Below are 22,454 nucleotides of genomic sequence, written 5' to 3'. Positions count from 1 at the left end.
CCTGTTCATAATGTCACCTTGTCACTGTGGTGGAAGGGGTGAGGGATCTCTCTGGAGCCTCTTTTCTAAGGACATTAAGCATACTCATGAGGGCTCCACTCTCAAGACTCAATCACCTTCCAAAAGACCCTCTTCCTAATATCCTCTCTTTAGAGGTTAAGCTTCAACATAATGAATTTGGGGGAAACACAAACATTCAGACCACAGAATTCACATTCAAACACAGTGGTTCCATGAGAGAGGCAAACCAAGAAACAGACTCTTAACTATAGAAAACAAAGTAATAGCTACAGGGCAGTGGGAGGGAGGATGAAATAGGTGATGGGGATTAAAGAGTACACTTATCATAATAAAAACAACAACAGTGGCTCCATGAGGTAAGTAACCTATCCAAGGTCACACTGCCAGTAGCTGATGGAAATTGGATTCTAACTCTGTTAATTCCAAAGCCCACATTCTATTATATTGTATCTCCCCACAGCTGAGGGCATGGCGTGGTCATCTACAGTGCTTAGAACACAGAACCCAGGACTGCTTTCTTGAAGCACATACTTAATCTAGTCAAAAGAATCCCAGCCCTTTCTCACCACCTCTACCACAACCCCCCTGGTATGAGTCAGCATTATCTCCATATGGATTCTTATAATGGCCCCTTCACCAGTTTCCCAGCTCCCATCCTTGCCCCCATACATTCTATTCTCAACCCAGCAGCCAAAGGGATCCTTCTAGAGTATAAGTTAGATCACAGCATTACTCCCTTGCTCAAACCCTATGGTGGCTCCCCAAGAGAATCAGATTAAACACAACATGACTTACAAAAGCCTACAAGGTCCAACTCTGTCAGGTCCCATCCCTGCCTCTCTGACTTCACTTCAGGATCTTTGAAATGTCTCCCTATGGATTACTCCAATCTAATTATACTGGCCTCTTTGACGTACTTCTTGACTTTTGTACTGTTCATTCCCTGTGCCTGCAATGTTCTTCCCTAGATTTCCCATCACAAACTCCCACACATCTTTTAAGACTCTGCTTCAAATACTCTCTCCTCTGTGAGGTCTTCCCTGACCATGCCATTTAAGATTGCATACCAACTCCTACCCCAACATCCCTTTTCCCCCTCCCCTTCTTTATTTTTCCCCATATACTTATCATTTGATATACCATTAACATTACTTATTTGATTATGTTCTATTTTCTGCCCCCTGTGAATGTAAGTTTCAGAAGAGCAGGAATTTTTGCCCAATAGTTCACTGTCATAGCTCCAGATCCTAGAACAATGGCAGGCACACAGTAGGTATACAATCAACATGTGATGAATTAATTAATTACGAAATGGTCACTGGCACTTCAAGTCTCAGTTGACAGACCAACAGAAGACACTGAATTGTAAGGTTTCCCAGAGCCTATTTGGATGATAGCCACTATAATAGGAGGGTTGCCTTGATACACTCCACTGCACGTCAATTAAATGCAGCTTTTGAGTGCATATGCAATGCTCAGCAAAGTTTGGCTTCCCCTGGTACAACCAAATGTCTGCTTCACGTCCTCTTTTCAGTTCAGTGCACCATTTAAGACATCTAAAACAATGGAAACAGAAACATTCATTTTAATTTAAAATAACCTTTTTTCAGAAGAGGTGTGAGCTTCCCATTTTAAACAGGCTTGCCAACTGAATCCTTAATTCAATAATGAGTTCCACAAGAATTAATAGATTTCATGCTATCCAAAGACCAGCAATAGGTTAAAAAAGTAATTTCCATCCTTGCCCACAGAGAAACTAGATATATAAAAGACAAAATCTTAAGATTTTATGAAATTGTTAAATGTGGGTAAATGGATAGAAAGACTGTCCCAAAGCTGATTACTTTTAACACCAATGTAGGAAGAGGTCTTATCGGTCACTTGTTAAAAAGGGGGCTTAGGGAAAATAAAATAAATACAAGTAAGTCCACCAACGTATTTCAATACTCCTGAAGAAATAGAGCATAATCATTATTGTAATTCCTTGGTACTATCACAACTAATGCACCCAACACTGTAAAATGAGTACTCTTTGCTGAACTACAGAGTGTTATAAAATTCTTAAGTATTTCATAGAATTCATTTCCCCCATTTAGGGACTGAGATTTACAAAGAAGTAAGATAAACTGAAACATTCTACCCTAGAGTATCAGTGCTGTAAGTTGTTCTTACTGAAAAAGCAAAATACAGTATTTTGCCCCTTATCTTCAGGAAATACATTCCAAGACCCCCAGTGGATTCCTGAAACTGCAAATACTACAAAACCCTGTTCTGTGTTTTTTTTTTGCTACATATACATACCTATGGTAAAGTCCAATTTTAAGTTAGGCACAGTACAAGATTAATAATAACATAGAACAATTATAACAATATACCATAATAAAATTTATGTGAATGTGAGGCGCTTGGGTGGGTCAGTCGATTAAGCATCCAATTCTGCATTTTGGTTCAGGTCATGATCTCACGGCTCTTAAGACCAAGCCCCGCATTGGTCTCTGTACGGACAGGGCAGAGCCTGCTTGAGATTCTCTCGCTCCCTCTCTCTGCCCCTCCCACCTCGTGCACACTCTCTCAGAATAAATAAACATTGAAAAAGTTATGTGAGTATGGTCTCTCTCAAAATATCTTATTGTACTGTAGTCACTCTTCCTGGAGTGATATAAGATTAAAAAAATGCCTACATGAGGAGACGAAGTGAAACAAATGGCACAGGCATGGTGACATGGCATTAGGCCACCACCGACCTTCTGACAATAGGTCAGAGGAGTATCTTCTTCTTCCAGACCACAGTTGACCACAGGTAAGTGATACAGCAGATAAAGGGGGGGGGGGGCTACTGTACACAGTTTTATTATAGAGTATGAAGACTAGGCCTACTTTTTATAGTGTACACATTGATTTAATATAAGACTACAGCAATTCTAAGAAATCATTAATGTCTTCTCTTGCTTGGGGATGGGAGAAGGAACACATGAGTCAACATCTATACTAGAGAAACACTTTCTCCAGTTAGTAGGCTTATGTGACCAATGCCATACATCTCAGTAACAAGCATTGCTTGAAACCATGCCATGTCATAAAAAGACTAAGGAGGCTACACTTTGGGGACAGGCTTTCTTATCCCAAAGTCATAACATATGAGAGCTGGAAGGTATCGAGTCCAATTTCCTCATTATACCAACAAGATAACCGAGGTTTGAATTTGAAAACTGACTTGCCCAGGGTCACACAATGACTGAGCCAAGGACTAAAATAGTCTCCTAACCCCTAATCCAATCATTTTTTCCACTACATCATGGGTACTTGATAAATCATTGTTTTCTTTTAAGCAGCAGGAGGAAAGGCAGAGGGAGAGAGGACATTCTCATTTATTATTGTTTATTTGTATTTTGTAATATAAAGACTTTAGAAAGACAATACCAGAGCGGCAATGTGTATCTTATTTCCCCAGAGCACAATGTGCTCTTGGGTAAATGTGTTTTATGAAGAGATTTGTCCTGGGAACTTGGCACATTTTACTGTAAATATTTTAGCAGTTTCCTTTTATTTAGTTATAGGATTAAATTTTTATCCCAGCCTCCCCAGATCAATGTCTACAGATTATCAGTGGTCTTGTGAGGGAGTACCTGAACAGGGATGATGTCTTTCGTCATTAAAGAATGTTATGGTAGACATTCAAAGAAAGACCTTCTCAGGGTGCTTGGGTGGCTCAGTCAGTTAAGTGTCTGACCTGGGCTGAGGTCATGATCTCTTGGTTCGTGAGTTTAAGCCCCACATGGCGCTCTGTGCTGACAGCTCAGAGCCTGGAGCCTGCTCTGGATTCTGTGTCTCCCTCTCTTCTCTCTGCCTCTCCCCAACTCACACTGTCTTCTCTCTCTCAAAAATAAACATTAAAAAAAATTTTTTAATCAAAGAAGGACATTCTCCTGGTCAACAAGGAAGAACAGCTTCAGATATCGGTTCCTTCAGCTTCCCATAAGCTGCAGCAAACTACCTTTCAGAAGCTCAAGCCCTCTGATACCACCCAAATCTGGTGTCCAAGCAAGGTGGGAGTATAAACTTAGAGAGTCTGGCTAATGCAGGGCAAATATGAGGGACAATATTTACTCCCAGAGCTCGCTGCCAAGAGGAACAAAGCTTTGTTGGACCTGCCTCCATCCACCCAATCCTGCTTCCTCCTCTCTTCCTTCACAAGCAGTCAATCCCAAATAAATATCTTTCACACCAAGCTCTGCCCCAATGTCTGCTTCCACTCAATCCAACCTACAACAAATGTCTACTGTGTTTCCTAGGCAGATACCCTAATCAGAGCTAAGAGGATGCACAGTTCACACTACAACCAACTTCCCCAGTGCTGACTATGTATCAGTGCTGTCAGAAATAGGGTATTTCCTGTAGGAACAGGACAGTTTGAGAGACTACCTGGTCGAAAACCATAGGCACTACTCCCATCAGATCAAAAAGTCAGCACATAGGGCGGACTGAAAAGAACCTGGACTGTAGAGAGAGCAGACAGGCCGCTGGTGGCAGGGATATCCGGGAAGGACCCTCTGTTCATATTTCGTGACCGGCTTGTCTGGGCCAGGGACTGTGCTGGCTGCTTTATATATGCTGTCCGTCCAAGTTCTCACAACCACACTCTTCTCTGAGGTAGGTTTTGTTGTCCCTGTCTACAGTTTCGGAAGTAGACTCAGGCTAAATAAATTGTTTGAGGTCACCAACTCAATCACAGACACCGGAGATTCCTTTGACAATGAACAACATTCTTCATTCCATACACAGAAGTTAGATTTAAAGCCGGTAAGGATCTCTGGGGATGGAAAAGTCAGAAAGAATGATGCCTGGTTCTGGGGGTTGTGTGTTCCATGCTGCCTGACCAGGAACACCACAGACAAGAAGGCTTACCTCAGCTGATAGGGATGCTTTTCTCTGATGTGGTTTAAGGTGGTTGGTGCCTGCCTGGAAGGTTCCAGTTCCTGGCCCTGTTGGATGGGCTCTCGTCAGCCTCCACCTTCAGAAGCTTTACCTGAAATCGTCATTAGCTCTGCTCCTGCCTTGGGGATATACCTCACACTTGTATTCGAACAAAGAACTTTGGCCCTTTGACTGTTATTTCAATGCTTAAATCTGAATGTATGTCGCAGTTTAATGGTTTTGTCTTTTTTCGTCAGTCATCTTTTGATTTGGCTTCATACTGTTAGTTGCTTTTTGAAAACTTTTAAACTGTGAACAGTAAGAGACAAGGTATGCAAAGCAATTATGAGGACAGTCATATCCCCAACAGGGGAAACTGAATGCTCATCTTCTATAGTTAGCTCTGCATAGATAGGCCTTTCCTAGATCCCGAAGTGGGACTCCTACACAAACCTCAATAAACACTCCACTCGGTCAACTAAGAGAGATTGACAAAGTCATGCTCATCACTGATCCTAGTGATTTAGGAGACTCCTAAACTAGATCTTCCTACAAAATGCGTTGAAACTAAACTTCACCGATTACGGTTGCTTCTGTTATCCACTACTTATTGAATGCAACGAATGCCCAGTTTCCTGTGTTATCCAACCAACAAGGGAAGCATTTTCATCTCCATGTATACTAGCTACTGGCAGATATCATCCCTCCTTTTTATAAAAAAAAAAAAAATAACAAACTGAGGCTCATAAAGATTAAATAACTTGCCACGTTATAAGCTTGTGATTTTAGAGAAGCTATTTCATTGATCTGAGCCAGTTCTCAGATGTGTAAAATGGGGAAAATACTAACTACCAGAGTCTCGTGCTGTCCCCATTTCCCTAGTGCTCTGCCTGACACTAGGCCCTCAATTATCATTTGTTAAATAAATCAAAGTCTCAACAATGGAATGTGAGCAGAATTAGAAATACTATATGAAAACTGATAAAGTCATTATATGGCAAATGGTGGCTCCGGTGTTGATATTCAGAATTACATGCTGGTCAGGAGCAGACCAGAAATTCCAACTTTGTCTCTCACTCTCCAAATGCCTAAATTCCTTTCACTACATTATATCATGCTTCAGATCACAGCACTGTTATGTTCCCAGAATAATTTGCAGCCTAACTAAAGATATGCCACAACAAAAATTCATAGTGTCTCCCATACTTAACTTCCCAATGTTGATCAATATTCCATAGCATCTGAGAAGGAGAAAAGCTCTACCCAAGTCAGACTTCTCAATAAAATTCCTCAGCTCTCCCTCAAATAAAATTCACCATGACACTTGCTAGAAGAAGGTACAGCCTATAATAAAATTATTAGGATCCCCTTTAAATTTAGGTGGATTCTCAAAGAAAGCCAACTAAACAGATCCAACCTTTTGTCAAAGCAGAGTGTCTGAGATAATTTTTAAGTGGTTAATATTTTTTGAATTGTAACTCTTTTCCAGATAATGTTTTAACCACTTCATGTGGGTCAACATCTTTAATCCTTATGACAACGCTATTATATAAGCACCTCTAGTATCCCCATTTTCCAGGGGAGAAAAGTGAAGCACACAGAGGTCGAGGAACATGCTCAAAGTTGTACTGTGAATAAAGGCTTACCTTAAACCCAGGCATTCCAGTGCCAGAGACCATAAGGCTACACAATCCCTTTATTTCTGCCTTGCCAGACTCCTTTGCTTTGAAAGACACCTAAGAAGTGGCTAGGTTTAAAACTGTGCCTAACAAGGTTTTTCAACACAGAGGCGGCTACAATGTGTTGTTACTTCCCACCCTCCTCGGCATAATTCCATGGTCTTCCAACACTCACAGCCTTCTTTACTTCCCAGAAAATACTCAGCCCCATTCACAGAAGGATCTCCCTCACATGACTAGTCATCTAAAGAAAGTCTCCTACTTGCATCTGAAAAATAGCAGTTATTGCTAAAGGCATGCCTGACTTTCTATAAAGTCAAGTGATCAAGGGGCACCTGGGTGGCTCAGTTGGTTAAGCATTCTACTCTGATTTTGGCTCAAGTCATGATCCCACAGTTCCTGAGTTCAAGCCCCCGACTGGGTTCTGCACTGACAGTATGGAGCCTGCTTGGGATTCTCTCTCCCTTTCTCTTTGTCCCTCCCCCCTCCCTCCCTCTCTCTCTCTCTCTCTTTCTCTCTAACACTCACGCACACGTGCACTCTCCCTCCCTCTCAAAATAAATAAACGAACTTTAAAAAGATAATAATAAAATAAGTTCAAGTGATCAGTATACAGAGTTTAAACCTCACAGCTAATAGTACAAGGTATAACATCCCTGGAGCTACCACATTACTCAATTCCAACATATGCCATTCACCCGATCTACATGAAATGAGCTACCTGGATCAGTGCGGTGTACAACCTGAGCCACTGCGAGCAGCAGTGCTGACACATCTTATGGCAATGTAGTAACAATTTTCTCTGCCTCCAACCACAATCTTATTCACCCAGTCTCCTCTGGATAGTATCTGTTTCTTCAAGACCTTTAGTCAAATTATCCTCTGAAGTTCAAAAACTCCCTTACGTTTACCATGTGGATGATTTTTTTTTTTCCTGTGGGAAAGAAATGGAATTAGCAAAATGTTACTGCTGCCTATTGTTCTTAAATAAGATATATGTCCTTCTCTAGAAGGTATATTTCAATATAGAGAGAAGGAGATGTTAGCCAAGCTCCTCTAAGAAACATCTCTATCCAAAATTATGCCAGCTTCATGTTTCATATTGCTACTAAAAAGCACAGAGATGCCCTGCTCCTGGTTACACCCCAACGGAGGCATGCAGTCATGACTGAATATTCTTCTGTCCATCATGTCTGTGCAGGGGAACTCCACAAAAATCACTGAAGCCCTAATGAAGGCATGGCCTTATCCCTCCTCCCAACCAAAAAAAGGAAAGGTCAAGATCTGGTTGAACATTTGCAGAAAAAGAATTATAAAAAGAAATGCACAAGGTAGGGAGCCTGGGTGACTCTGTCAGTTAAATGTCCAACTTCAACTCAGGTCATGATCTTATAGTTTGTGAGTTCGAACCCCATGTCAGGCTCTGTGCTGACAGCTCAGAGCCTGGAGCCTGCTTCGGATTCTGTGTCTCCTTCTCTCTCTCTGCCCCTCCCCTACTTGTGCTCTGTCTCTGTCTCTCAAAAATAAATAAATAAACGTAAAAAAAATACACAAGGAGAGCCAGTGGGAATACATAAATGTTGTGTCACATTGTTTTAGATACAGAACAAAGAATCTTCACTGATTTATGTCTCTAAGTGTCCTGGATTTTTCTCTTTAATTTAAAATACACATTAAGATTAGCCTGAAAGGAAACAGTCCGAATATTTCGCATCACCTAAAGCAACATCCCAGACCCACAAGCAGAGCCCTAATGATACCCGATACCATAGGATGTCACCTCCTTGCAGGCTGGCTGTTTTTTCATTGAGCCGCTATCCTCCCAAGATGGACTAGTGAAGAAGGCCTGTATTCTCACTTCAAAGGAATTGGTCTTGTAGTTATGCCTTAGCCAGATGGACTTGGCCTTGATGTCTAACCTGGAAGTGTCAGTAAATCATCAACTACATGTAACAGTTTATTTAAAGGCGTCTTCTCACTGGGGTTGAAGCATGAGGTTGGGTGTTTTTTTTCCCTCTCCAAAGCCTCCTAAGTGGCCCCTCCCTCCCTGTAGCAGATCATTTAACAATATCCTGGGCAGGCTCCCTAACTTCTTAGCCACCTTTTGGTTTTAATAGTTTGTGCAGTCTGATTTCCCATCTCCTACCGTATTCAAAGCTTTTCCCCTCTCCCGACATTGCTCAGTCTGTGGTAGAAAGGACTGAAGGAAGTGGAGGACATTTTTTGTCTTCCTTCTTTACCATAGAGTGAACATCCATACTGTCCATCTAGGACATCCTCCTCCCCTACTGAGTGGCTCCCTTTTCAGGTCAAAGGGACCCAAGTCTCCTACTTGAATGGCATTACTGGCTACCACTGGTAGGCCACAGATGCCCAATCTGGAGGAAGTGTCCAACTCTTCGCTCTCTCAGGAGGCCCACTTGTGGCCTCTTTAGCTGACTTTGCAGGTATCCTCACTGTTCCCTGACATGATGAAATCTAGTTCCAGCCTGAGCTGTCTGCTGGCCTGCTCTCAGTTCCTACCTCAAAGCCCATGGCTGTGGGGATGCCCCTCATACTCAGGGGTGGGGCAGGGAAGGTGGAAGCCATCAGCTTCAGTCCAGCCATCTAGGACACCAATGACAAACTGACGCTTCCTCCTTGCTGTGCCACAGAGTGGAAAGGCAGGCTAGTCCCCCTCTCTGACTCCTCTCTGTCCTATTTCACTCCAGCTCTCCTTTCTCCTGTTGAGATAAGCACAGCGATAGTCCAGGTCATTTGCCATATCCACCCTCTATCCTGCAGCGCTGTCTTCACCGCCTTGCAGGCACCTGCAGTCCCGAAGAAGAGCACTCTCTTAGAGTCCCCCTCATTTCGTCTTGAGAAGCCGAAGCACCCTCCTTCTGATTGGCATCATTCCCCCATGCAAGATCACAGCGCTGCACTCCTGATGCTGCTATTCTGCACGGCTGCAAGTCTCCCCAGTCCTCTCCCCCTTCTTCTTTTACAGACTGGAATTAGGGGTGGGTGTTGGGGGTAATGACTGGAGGTAACAAGGCTACCACCCTTAGCCTGAGTGAAGTGGCTCCCAATCAGGGTGGCTTTCTTCAGAAAGGGAGGCTTAACCTCTCTGTCCCTAGCTTTAAGATCTAGTCTCCGGAACCCAGGCAACAGAAAAACTGCCACTCAACATCCTGTTACGTGTAGAAACATCGTCCGAGGCTTTAGGAAGCAAAAAGCTGCCTTTTCGATGATCCTGAGAGTTCTCTGGAATACATCTGATAAAGACTGAAAGTCTTCAGGATGTGACAAGATTAGAAAATCAAGCGCAGACTCTGACCTGATAATGTCTTCAGGGAGTTTTAAAACAATTTGTTTCTACTGAGGCTGCGATCTTGAAAGTGACTCCACCTGGGCTAAAGTTTGGGTTCTTTATTAAACTACGAGCACTATGCAATGAAGATATAAGAGAGGCTTATCTCACCAATCCTGATTAACATTAAAAGGGACATTTTTCTTAGTTACTGGATATAACCAATTAGAAACCATTCCTTCTAATGCCAGTATGACCCATTCCCCAACACAAGATCATATATGTTATAATATATATGTCGGGCTCCCCTTTTTGAGGTGTTTGTGGATTTTTATTTTTTTTAATTTTTTTTAACGTTTATTTATTTTTGAGACAGAGAGAGACAGAGCATGAATGGGGGAGGGTCAGAGAGAGAGGGAGACACAGAATCTGAAACAGGCTCCAGGCTCTGAGCTGTCAGCACAGTGCCCGACGCGGGGCTCGAACTCACAGACTGCGAGATCATGACCTGAGCCGAAGTCGGACGCTTAACCGACAGAGCCACCCAGGCGCCCCTGTGGATTTTTTTAGATATCCCAACTTAACAGTCTTTCAAAATTTTTATTTCTTATGATCCCATTACCTGGGGATCCCATTATTATCTTAGGATCACTTAGAATTCTTTTCTAAACCACGCCAAATTGGTGGTGGAGTAGACACGCCCTCAGCCTGACCCTGAGCTAGGACTTAGCACAGACTTACAGAATTTGTTAATGTAACATTTGCTTTTGATTCCACAACAAAAACATTCGTGAATCCACTATGTGTTCTTGATATAAATCCCAGTAATATTTCTTCTTTACTATAATTTGTTAAGAATCAACATGAATAGGAAGTGGCTCTTTAAAGTTCAAGTCCTACAAATGTTGGAAAGTAAGACATAAGACACAGATCTAGGCAATCATCTAAAGCTTTTAGAAAGAGGTTTTCAAACCAGGTTCTACAGAACCCTGGGATTGCATGGAGGCATCCCAGGAGCCTTGCCAGTGGTGGGAAATTCAGGAGTGTGGGTCTCCCAGCACTGTCGTTCCACACATGTTGCCAACCCAAGTAGACAAGATTTCATTTGCTTTGTATATTAGGCTTAAGGTGTTGTATGGGGAAAATGGTTTTGTCACCAGAAAAAATAAACATTTCCTTTATGAACTCCTTCAGAGAAAATGAATACAGATCCTCTTGCCTTATCAAATAAGAATAAAAGCTTCCTGCGGGAACAACTGGACTTTTTACTAATTACCACCATAAGAAACAGAATGTTAGTAACTATGCCAAAACACAATCATTATTTTTGAGATTCACTGTTCTGTGTCCCTCTACACAAATAGTTTCCTTCAATGCTCACAGAAATGCCTTTACAGAACTCTAATTTACTACTATGCCTTAGCCTTTATCAGGGGTCGATCTAAGGAAGAGCAATATGACAAACACTTCTGCCCTGTGTGTGAAATTGCTATTGAAGATACTGTCCATGTCCCTTATATAAAGACACATGTAATGAACTCCCCTTAGAGCTGAGAGCTAGAGAAATCTTCTAGGTTTCTTTTTTCTTTTTCTTTTTTTTTTTTTAAGATACCCAGGAACTTGTAATTTGGTTTGCCTTTAGCTGCTAGTAAACTGAAACTGATATTCAGTGTTTAAAGGCACAGGGTCAGAGGAAAAAAAACCAAAGGCATGGCGTCAGGGAGAGGACCCATATTCAAGATGTGGTGTTTTCTGACCCAATTATCAATTTTCTCCTGACTTTCCAGGAACTCAGCCAATGTTAATGGAGTACTCAGGTGCCAAGCACTGTGGCAGGTGTCGACAGCCAAAGATTGTTAAAACAGGATGCTTTCCTCAAAATAGACCTCAGTTAGGTGGTTCTTATTCTTATCTTTATGATATTTCTGTGTATCTACCATTATTTGTATCCAGTCTCATATTTGATAACAGATATGGTATTACAGTTAAGTACATTGAATTAGCATATTACATAAAGAGAAGGCCCTGATTTCCATTTCTCTAGAGGGGCAGGTAACAGACATGATATTCTCTCTTAGCTTCCTAAATCATCTCACAGACTGAACCTCTCTTCCAACCCATCCTATAATCATCAGATTAATTTTCCTAATAGGTTTGTTCTGATCAACTCACTCATCCACTCCCAAATATTAAGTGCTACCCCATACACATTGTCCTCAAAATCAACCAACAGTATCAAGTCAGAGGCAGTCTTGGCACAGAGAATATAGAACCCACCTAAATGCATTGTCCCATATATGTGCTTACGACTGGATGGGACTGAGTAACACACTTCTAGAATGAAATGGGCACATCCAAGTGCTAAAGGCCTTGTCATTTAAAAAGAAAAAAAAGACAGTCACACCAGATACATGTGTACTTTCACCTAAAAACCCACTTATGTTTTATCCATTTGGGATCTTATATAACTACCATGTAAGTTGTTTACTTTTTTTTTTTCCACAGATTTGCTCACATTTGTATCACCACCACCACCCCCTGGGGGAGGCGGGTAGGACTGATCTGCAGTTTTTAATTTGTAGTTTCAAATGTGTCTAAAACCTGACTTCTGGAGCCAGAGGGGCTCCAAGAGGTTCCTTGATATGCACACCCATTTTCCTCTTTTAGACAGAGAGAAAGGCATTCTTTTTGCCCTTTCCAAATCCAACCACCTGGGCGAATCCAGGTCCAAGGGCACCCAGCAAATGAGCCCCGATCATGCTCACTCCAGCTTCCTCCCACAGAGCCTCCACGCAGCAGGAAGCCCACCCATGAGCCCCTGGCTGAGAGCAGTCCACATGTCTGCCCCCCCCCTCCGCCCATCAGCGCATTCCTCCTACCCACCGCCTTCAGTTTCATTCTTAGCTGAAAGTCTATGTGGAGAAAGATAGCGCTCCTAGATTTTGTTACTTGCAGAAAAGCCCAAGACATGCTTTCTATGGAAAGGAAGGTCTTCTCTTCTTTTTATGCAGAAGATTGCCCGGAATGACAATATATATGGCCCATTTGCAATATCTGAGGTGTGTATACTTATTTAGTGTCCTATAGAAAAGACTGGGTACCTAATAAGACTTTAGTAACAATTTCAAACACAATTATATATTTTCCCAGAAAAGAAGATCCTTTAGCCAGTTTGCTCTGATTTCAACTGTCATTTTCCCAATTTTCAGAAAAGTGTTCATAAGCTCATTTCTTTCTCCTCCAGATTTAAGTATCTTGTACATAGAAATCGCTTCTACACACCCATGAGCCCAAGAGGGCTTCTATGCCATACATTAAAATAGACTATTATTTAGAAAAGTATATTTATGGGGTTAGGAATATTAACAAGACTCAAGAAATAAATTCTTCAGTTATGTCTCATTTAGTTATCAGATACAGTTACCCAGTGAACTAGTGAAACACAGTGATGTTAGCCTTTAGATGTTTATGGTTCTGGAGAGCAATAGGAAACATAATACAAGGCTGTAGTGCAAAATATTTTCAATAAAGTAGGCATTTCTGATTTAGTACATTCCTCTGGAACAGCAGGCCTACCCTATAATACACAGCAGAATGATATTGCTTTGGAAAGTGTGCAAACATCTTACACTGCAGTCAACTGTATCCAGAGAAGGAAAAAAAAAAAAAAGATGATGTCTGGAAGATTTTTTTTTGCCATGCTCATTAGAGAGCATTTTTTAATTACATTCACATTCCCAGATTACTGATTTGTATGCACAGTGAACAATGTAGAGAAAAGAACATAGAGGGGATATGATTTGCTGTAAACTACCAGGGAAAATGTGAACTTAGTGTCAGTTCCTTATACAGATAAAGCAGCTTTGGGGTACAGAGACCCACCAGGAAGATGAAGCATCCTGACACTCCTCAAGCTCAGGAACTCACTCTTGACCCAAAGGATAGAAAATGTGACCAATAATTCAATGTTGAGAAATTTTACTTATTGATTGATTGATCACTGGTAGCATAAAGATGTTCCAAGTTCTCTGCCAAGTTGGAGTCCATAATTGTCTAATCCATATATGAAGGATAGATATAAACATTCTGACAATGTTCTCCTTTGCATGTAATTCATCTCCTGTTTAAAGATCTGTGTTATGCTATTCTGAAATTCAGGGTCACTCTCCCACAGAAGTGAAGCACAGAGCCCTGATGGGGGCAGTGAATAATTTCAGGCTATTTGGACACAGCTGCGGCTACTTGCATGGGTAATTGCTTTTGCCCAAATCACCAGCATAATTGTGGCTCTAAAGACATAGATTTAAAAGCCATTGAAGTGTCAAATTATATTACAACAATAGAGCCAGTTCTCCAGAAAAATATTCATGTTTTAATTTTCATCAAGCTCCAAGAATGTGTTGAACCCTTGCTATAGGGCAAAAATGTCCAAGTGTTGTGATATGTTGATGTCAAGCATGATAAACAGAGGAGGGAGGCTAACTGCATATACTATAGTAAGAACCTATCCATCATTCAGTACCACTATCTCGCCCAGGGCTTGGCTTTCAATAATTTTGTTTTAATGAATGACTACAATACCTAACTTCTACAATTTAAACTGGAAATTTGGGGCTTGAAGATCGAAGGTGGGTGTCCAAACCAGTGATGACCCCAACAAAAACTGATTTAGCTGTTACCTCTGGCTTATGTTTAGCACAGTGACCCCTCACCTTTCACATCCCATTATTTTAACAGGTAAGAAGGAAGATGAGTGCCTGCTCTGGAAAATATTCCAATCTCATTAGACAAGATCTCTGAGAAAAACAATCATCAATATGCTAATTCCATGGTGTGATAGAAATCAATTAACATTCTCAGTTTCAGTGATTTGACTAAGAATACACATCACGTAAGGGGCAGTCTTTGGGACTTGAATGCAAGTCTTCAGACTCTGTATCCTATATTCTGTCTCACTCTATTCCATTGGCTGATTTGTATTAATAATGGATTGCATGCAGACCAACACATGTGGAGGCTGTTCTCACACAACAAGTCCAAGAGTATAGAGTTGCTGGAGTTGGTTTGGTGATTTAAGGATGCCACAGTCACTACAGTTCCCTTGGTCTTTCCCTCTGGTCCCCAGAAATGTGTGAGCACTCTAACAATTTTGCCTGTGATAGAAGAAGGAAGGAAACAAGTGTGGAGGAGAATGGAGCAGAGGCTTTAATGGAAGAGACAAAGCTCTCCAGATCCCAGGAAGACTTCCATCTATAGTTTGTTGGCTAGAATTGTGTCATATGCCACTGGTAGCAAGGGAAGTGAGGAAGTGTACATTTTTTAGGTTAGACATGTTTCCAGTCCAGTCAAAACTGGGGTTATATTAGAGTGGAATGAATCGGTAACTGGCATGGTCTGCCTCAATATTCTTTACGGAGCTGGTGTTAAGAATCATGTGAGAACATATTTGAAAATGTTTTGTTGACCATGAAGCTTAACAAAGTTGATTTATTTAAGTTGAATAAATGTGATACTATTTGCATGTATATGCAATATCATGAAAATGGACATAGATAAAATACTTATTTTAACTATAGATAGGCATATTACCGAATATACAGTATATTAGGTTCCACACACATACACCTAGGAAACGGGAAGGATGTATTTTTCCTTGTATATTTGGGACACTGTACATTAAAAATATATGTAAAAACATGTGCTAAATTAAAAACATATAGCCTATGATATTAAGGCAAAGTATAAAAGTTTTTTACTTCTTTTTTATTTAAGTATATCATTTACTTTGATGACCCAATTTTTTGTCTAAAAATGAAGTATAAGAGAACAAACTGATGGCTATCAGAAGGGAGGTCGGTGAGGGAATGGGTGAAGGGGACCAAGAGTGCCCTTGTCATGATGAGCACTGAGTAATGTATAGAATTGCTGAATCACTATAATGTACACCTGAAACTAATACAATACCGTATGGTAACTATACTGGAATTCAAAATAGTAATAAAATAAAAATTAAAACAGGGTATATATGCCTTTCCCTCATTTACATGTGATAAAACTAAACAGCAATTATTCAGTTTGTGAATTAAAATGCCTTGAAGCACTACCCTCTCCTTCGAAAAAATAAATAAAAGGAAAGACAACCGCAAGAAAAAATTTAAGCATAAAATTTTATATAATTCATCTTCTCTATCCAAGCACATATGATAGACACTGAATTTTTTTTTCAGGAAGTCTATTAATTTTTTCACATCCTAGAAAATGGTTTGAGAAAAAAGTCATTGCGGGAAAGAAGAAATAAGGAAAATATTCTGTCTCAGTGACAATATAATTACAGTGCCCTGTGAAGAAGCAGTTGGCACCGTAACATGATTTTTAGTGAATATTGGAGCACAGACCGACATGAACATGCAATTTGAACATGCATGATGTTAAAGTAACATATCAAGGAGCAAATTGTTTGGAAAGCCTGAAAAACACCTTACCTACTGCTCCTATCCCTACACCTACAGCATACGCCATGGCCAGCAGGACGTCTGCGGTCAAGCCCACCCTCCCTCATGACATCTCTGCCTCCCTGAATCACACCCATTCACCCCCACCACCTCAGGGCATTGGCACTTGCTGTCACCTCCTCAATTTTCCACGTTACTGGCTCCTTCTCACCGTTCCACTGCTGATTCAAATGTTACCTCCATAAAGCTGTCTTCTCTGAACATCCTGACTTAAAAGCTGACCCCCTTCAGCCATTCTCCCCTGAAAAAGTCACTCACCATCACCTTGCTCTCATTTCTTCATGGCATTTACAATTATCTGATATGCTTTATTTGGTCCATTTGTTTATCTTATGCATCCCCACCAGGCTGGAATGTAAGTTCCACCAAAGCCAGGGGCACTGTCTGTCTTGTTTATAGCTCTATCTCCAGTAGCTAGAACAGGGTTCATCACAAAGTAAGTGCTCCATAAATATCTGTTGAGTGAAAAAAAAATTTATATATATAGTGGCTCTGATGGTCTGGTAGGTTAAATTGTGTTCCCTATAAACTTTACTGAAAAAAAAATCAATACCTTTATGGTTTATCCAAAATAAGTTGTTTAAAACACAGGCAGCATTCAATACTTAGTATAATCTCGACAGACAGAACGTGACACAAATAATTATAGGCTGAATTGCATTAATTCAACTATTATTTATACTTAATCTACAAATATGACAAAATAACAAAGTATTTGAAAGGACTAAAGCTGCTGCATAGAGGTGTACATAATAGGTAGTATCTCAGATCACAAATATAATTCTTTTTTCTTAATTTTTTTAATGTTTATTTTTGAGAGAGAGAGAGAGAGAGCAAGCATGCTACTGGGGAAGGGGCAGAGAGGGAGACACAGAATCCAAAGCAGGATCTGTGCTATCAGTGCAAAGCCTGGACACAGGGACGAACCCATGAACTGTGAGATCATGACCTGAGCCAAAGTTGTACACTCAACCGACTGAGCCACCCAGGCACCCACACAAATATAATTCTTAACATAATGCTTCATTAAAACATTTCTATTGGTTTCTAATTACCTCAAGAAAACTACAGAGAGACACAGACAAAAAGAAATTAAAATATTAAAATTAAAAAAAGAGTGATCCAAACATTCTCCTGGTGAGTTCTTCACAACTTATTAGCATAAGAGAACATATTTTTCCAGATACTGTCAACTGTCCATGGGAAAGAATAAAGTACGTCTTCTCAAATCTATAAGCTAGATTCCTTAAATTGAAGACTACTAAACTGTTATGTCCCCTCAAGTCTGCATCTTGTATCTTAGACCTAGGTCTCTGGTCTCTGTTTTTCAGATTCAGTTCCTTCCTACCCAACTATTAAGACATAGTTGTGAAAATACAGCTGGTTCCATTTTGGATGTTTATTTCCCACCCCACAGCCCCACCCACTCCTGACCCCAGCAAATGGATATTCTCTCCCCCCTTAGTTCCCAAGATAGGATGTTAGAGGTACCTAGTTAAAAGCAAATCAGAATGCTCATGTCCTCTACTGTCGCCATCACTTAAGCTTGTGTACTTCCTTCCCACCCTAAGGACCCAGTACTAATGAAAAGGAAAAGCCCTTGGAAAATAAGAAGCATTAGATTCCTTCTTCAATTTATTTAAGAAAAAAGGAAACGTTTGTCTTGAATTCAAATACTCCAGTTTAGAAGTAAAATGTAGTACCTTCACATATTATACAGGTATGCCAACAAACTTCCTTAATTCAGTAGAGTTCTAAAAAAACTATTAGAGTTCAGGCTGTCAAAAGACTCATTATAAAAGAGACATAATTTCTTCCTGTCCCATGGTGTAACTTGACCTAGCACTGAAGGACTCTTCTGTTTCTGTAAACGCATCAGATATGGCTAAATGACATTTTTTTAATGACACTTTTTAAATGCTCAAGTTGTTTCCTTAAAATACTGGCTCATGCAGTGATATAGTCAATCACTCGCCAAAAGGTGGGTTCAGGGGAGAACAAAATGAAAAAATAACTAAGCAAAGGATTTTTAATGATACTGAAGAAACAAGCACTCCATGGATTGGTCATTAATAAAAATATTCAAACTATAACTAAAGCAGAACTGCTACCATAAACTGAGTAGACTATGGTGAATTACTAAGAACCATAAAATTCTTAAGTATCTTGTAGATGCATTTCCCCCATTTAGGAATTATAACTCAGAAAGAAATATTCTGAAAGGAACAGTCTGCTCCTCTGAGTGTCAGAACTCTAATTTGTTTTAATAGAAGGCCACAATAAATATTTTTTATGGCAGAAACTGAATAATATGCCTGTGTATTCTATCAAGTCCCAGCTTTTGAACTAAGCTCAGTGTGATCAATTAGCAGAAGACTGATGCTCTTAGCTTCCCCCATGATACGCCAGTTCCTACACCCTTGGGTTCCCTGCCCCTGGAGTTCCATGACTTCAAGTTTCTTCTCTCACCCCTCTACCTTTACCCAAGCCATTCAGTTCAAGAACTAAGTACTGCAATACTCTGTGTAACAGGTCCTGTGTTTTTAGAGCTCCGAAAGGCAAAGTGGTTGATGGTGAGGCGATAGTTGAAGTCCTTGAAAAATATCTTGGGAAGCCAGACGTGCAGCTGTCTCAGTTGTCTCTCCACCCCAAGGATGTCTCTCCTGGCCTTTCTTCTCTCCCTAACAGCTCTATGATCTCAGAAGACAATTAGGTAACAAGAAAAAGTCAGTACGTCTGAGTGTGCATGTAGGCAGCTGACAGGAGAGATTTCTACCAAGGTTCATTGTCACTTCCTGTATTAGTCAGTGTTCTCCAGAGAAACAGAACCAACAGGATAGGAGAAGAGATTATGAGAAATTGGCTCATGTGATTACGGAAGCAAAGAAGTCCCACAATTTACTCTCTGTTTGACACCTAGTGGTACAATTAGGCTACATCCAAAGGCCTGAGAACAAGGGAGACGTTGAGGTAACCTCCAGTCCCAGGGCAGAGAAAGAGATCAGATGAGGTGTCCCAGTTCAGGCAATGAGGTAGGAAAGGGGGCATATTCCTCCTTCCTCTGTCTTTTATTCTGTTAGTTCCCAAAAGGTTAGCTGATGTCCCCACCCTTGTGAGTCACTGATTCAAATGTTAGTCTCACCTAGAGCACCCTCACACACCCAGATACACCCAGAAACAGCACTGAATCTGGGCACCCCATAGCCCACTTACACTGACATATGAAATTAACCATCACACCTTCTAAGGGAATCTTTCCAGAATCCTCCAGGTGGTTATTCCTTCCTTTGAGCCCTCGGAGCATTCTGTTCTGAATTCTCTGAAAGGCCAGATGCATCATAATTACTTGCTGTCTCTGGTTTCTCCATATTCATCGTTGTTACCCTATCCTATCACAATATCTGTCACAGTAAATTTTGAATAAATATTGCCAAACATGAAGAAGCTAGAGAATAAGAAATTGTTTTCTGCTTGCCATCCAGGGGCTCCAAGTCATGCAAAGGAGATGAAACATGCAGAGAAATATCTAATATATGACAGAAAGTAATGATTAACTCAAAGTACTTGTGAACAGGGAGGCAGGTCTGACCCTGACCAATTCTATGGTCCTTACCTGTGAGAGGGGTCAGAATTGAGTAACAGGGTGCCTGGGTGACTCAGTCAGTTATCTGTCTGACTTCAGCTCAGCTCATGATCCCACGGTTCGTGGGTTCTGTGCTGACAGCTCAGAGCCTGGAGCCTGCTTCAGATTCTGGATCTCCCTCTCTCTCTGCCCCTCGTCTGCTCATGCTCTGTCTCTCTCTCCAAAGTAAATAAAAACAAAAAAGATTTTTGGGGGGTGCCAGTGTGGCTCAGTCAGTTAAGCGTCCAACTTCAGCTCAGGTCATGATCTCACGGTTGGGTAGTTTGAGCCCCACTACGGGTCTGTGCTGACAGCTCAGAACCTGGAGCCTGCTTCAGATTCTGTGTCTCCCTCCCTCTCTCTCTCTGCCCCTCCCCCCACTTGTGCTCTCTCTCAAAAATAAACACGAAAAAAATCTTTTTAATACAAAAATTTTAAAAAAATTTTAATGAGTCTTGTTGCTCTCAGGTGGCACTGTAAGAGAAATTATCAATTCAAAATAAGAGGCTTAATTACTATCTGGAAGAGACATCTGCACTCCCATGGTCATTGAAGCATTATTCACAACAGCCAAGGTATGAAAAAAAAAAAAAAGAAAACAAAAAAGAATAGAAAAAGGTATATTGGTGGCTTGCCAGGGGTTGAGTAGAAGAGGTCACGGAATTATTGTTTAATAGATGTAGTTTTAGGTTTTGCAAGATGGAAAGAATTCTGGAGATGGATGGTGGTGACATGGTTAAACAACATGAACGTACTTAAAATCACTGAACTGGACGCTTAAAAATGGTTGACACAGTATGTTTTATGTTATGTGAATTTTACCACAATAAAAAAAAAAATAGCATTCTGATGCATCAAATACTACCGGAAAAGAAAATTACTTTAGAGTGGAGAATGTCTGGATTTGTATCTACAGCAGCACAATGAATGAGAAGATCACTCTCCTATATATAATGCTTTAAAAATCTTGGAATCATTTTAAAAAAAAAAAGGAAGAAAATAAGCAAAGAGACATCTTCCCTCCACATCGTCTTTTTTCTTATTTACTTTAGAAAACTTGTCATTTTAATTTCTTTCTCTCTTTGAAATACATGTAAATCATTTTAAACACCACCTAAGCCTCTTGCTAGGCTCAGAACCCAGGAAGGTCTTTCTCAAGGACCTCTCTCTCTGCAATGTAAACATCAAGGAAGATCCCACAGACACTGGGAGACAGGGGCACTAACTTTGGCGGAAGCCTAGCACCATTTGCAAAACTCTCTCTCAGCATAAATAAAGGAGAAGTTTGTTTCTCCTCTGAAGGAAACCAATCAGCTAACACACAGAGACACTCTGAATTGCTAGGTAAATATTGGATGGACTATTCTTGAGAAGCAGTGCTATGAAGTCCTCATAAAGGCTAGTTATTGTTTATCTGGAGAGCGGGTATATAACAATTTGTGTCTTCTTGGCTATACACAAGAGTGAGATTTCTGCTTTTCCATCTCTTGGAGGGCCTATGATTCACTTCACATTCTGGTTTAATCATTTTTCAATAATAAAGCGATTCTCTTCCTCTTCTACGTTTGGGCAGAGGTTTTCTAAATTGGGAGGACAGGTTTCTATTTCCGCAACAGTATTCTGCATCACCTCTGGGCACTGAAATGCCTGATACATGGTAGCTTTTGTCTGGTTCCCAGCAAACATGTCCCTTTGACTGATATACCGTCTTGGTTTCAGACCTCATATGATAGTGAAATCTTGTAATGTGAACGAAATTTTGAGTCAATAAAGAGATTTCTGTATCTACTGTATGAATGTCTCTGTGGCATTACACACACACGAAAGAAAGAAAGAAAGAAAGAAAGAAAGAAAGAAAGAAAGAAAGAAAGAAAGAAAGAAAAAGAAAAAGTCGAGCTTTTATTTAAGGTCTAAGGAAAGAGAAGATTTCTCCAAAGGTAGAAATAAAGGAAGATGGCATTGCAAGAGAAGGCACAGCATGAACAAAGTGCACAGAAGGAAAAACTGAGCTTTTGAAGAACACAGAGACGTCTAATCACATAAAAAATGTCAAGGGTAGGTAGGAGCTTGGAAGACAAAACCAGTAACGGAAGTTAGGACAACAGTGCAGATATCTGAATGCCAGGAAAAAGATTTAAAATATTCAAAAAGACTATTGAAATACAACCCAGTTTGTCTCTGAAGGGAGCAGTTTATGACTTAACAAGGATCTTTCGTGAAAAATATGAACAAGTATGTTCAGTGCTATCCTTCCTTTATAGTTCTGTAAAAATGAGCTCCCAGATTCTGGACAACAATCTCCAAACGCTAGAAGAAAATACAAACAAGTCGCAGCTTTTCATTGCTCTTAGGACTTGGTCTTTTGTCTGTCCACAATTATCTGTTTTATATCCATAATAGCTAACAGCAGTCTG

The 22,454-nt window shown here is 40.6% G+C and overlaps 1 protein-coding gene across 4 annotated transcripts in view; it reads right to left on the bottom strand.

The window, feature by feature from the left end:
* TAFA2 (TAFA chemokine like family member 2) overlaps nt 1-22,454 on the bottom strand; it is a 480,159-nt gene that overhangs the window by 427,909 nt on the left and 29,796 nt on the right. The window lies entirely within an intron of this gene.

The sequence above is a fragment of the Panthera pardus genome, unplaced genomic scaffold, assembly GCF_024362965.1.
Source record: "Panthera pardus isolate Hobbes unplaced genomic scaffold, ASM2436296v1 HiC_scaffold_6, whole genome shotgun sequence".
Classification (NCBI taxonomy): domain Eukaryota; kingdom Metazoa; phylum Chordata; class Mammalia; order Carnivora; family Felidae; genus Panthera; species Panthera pardus.
The sequence above is the reverse complement of the archived record's forward strand: the minus strand, read 5'-3'. Positions and strand labels throughout refer to the sequence as shown.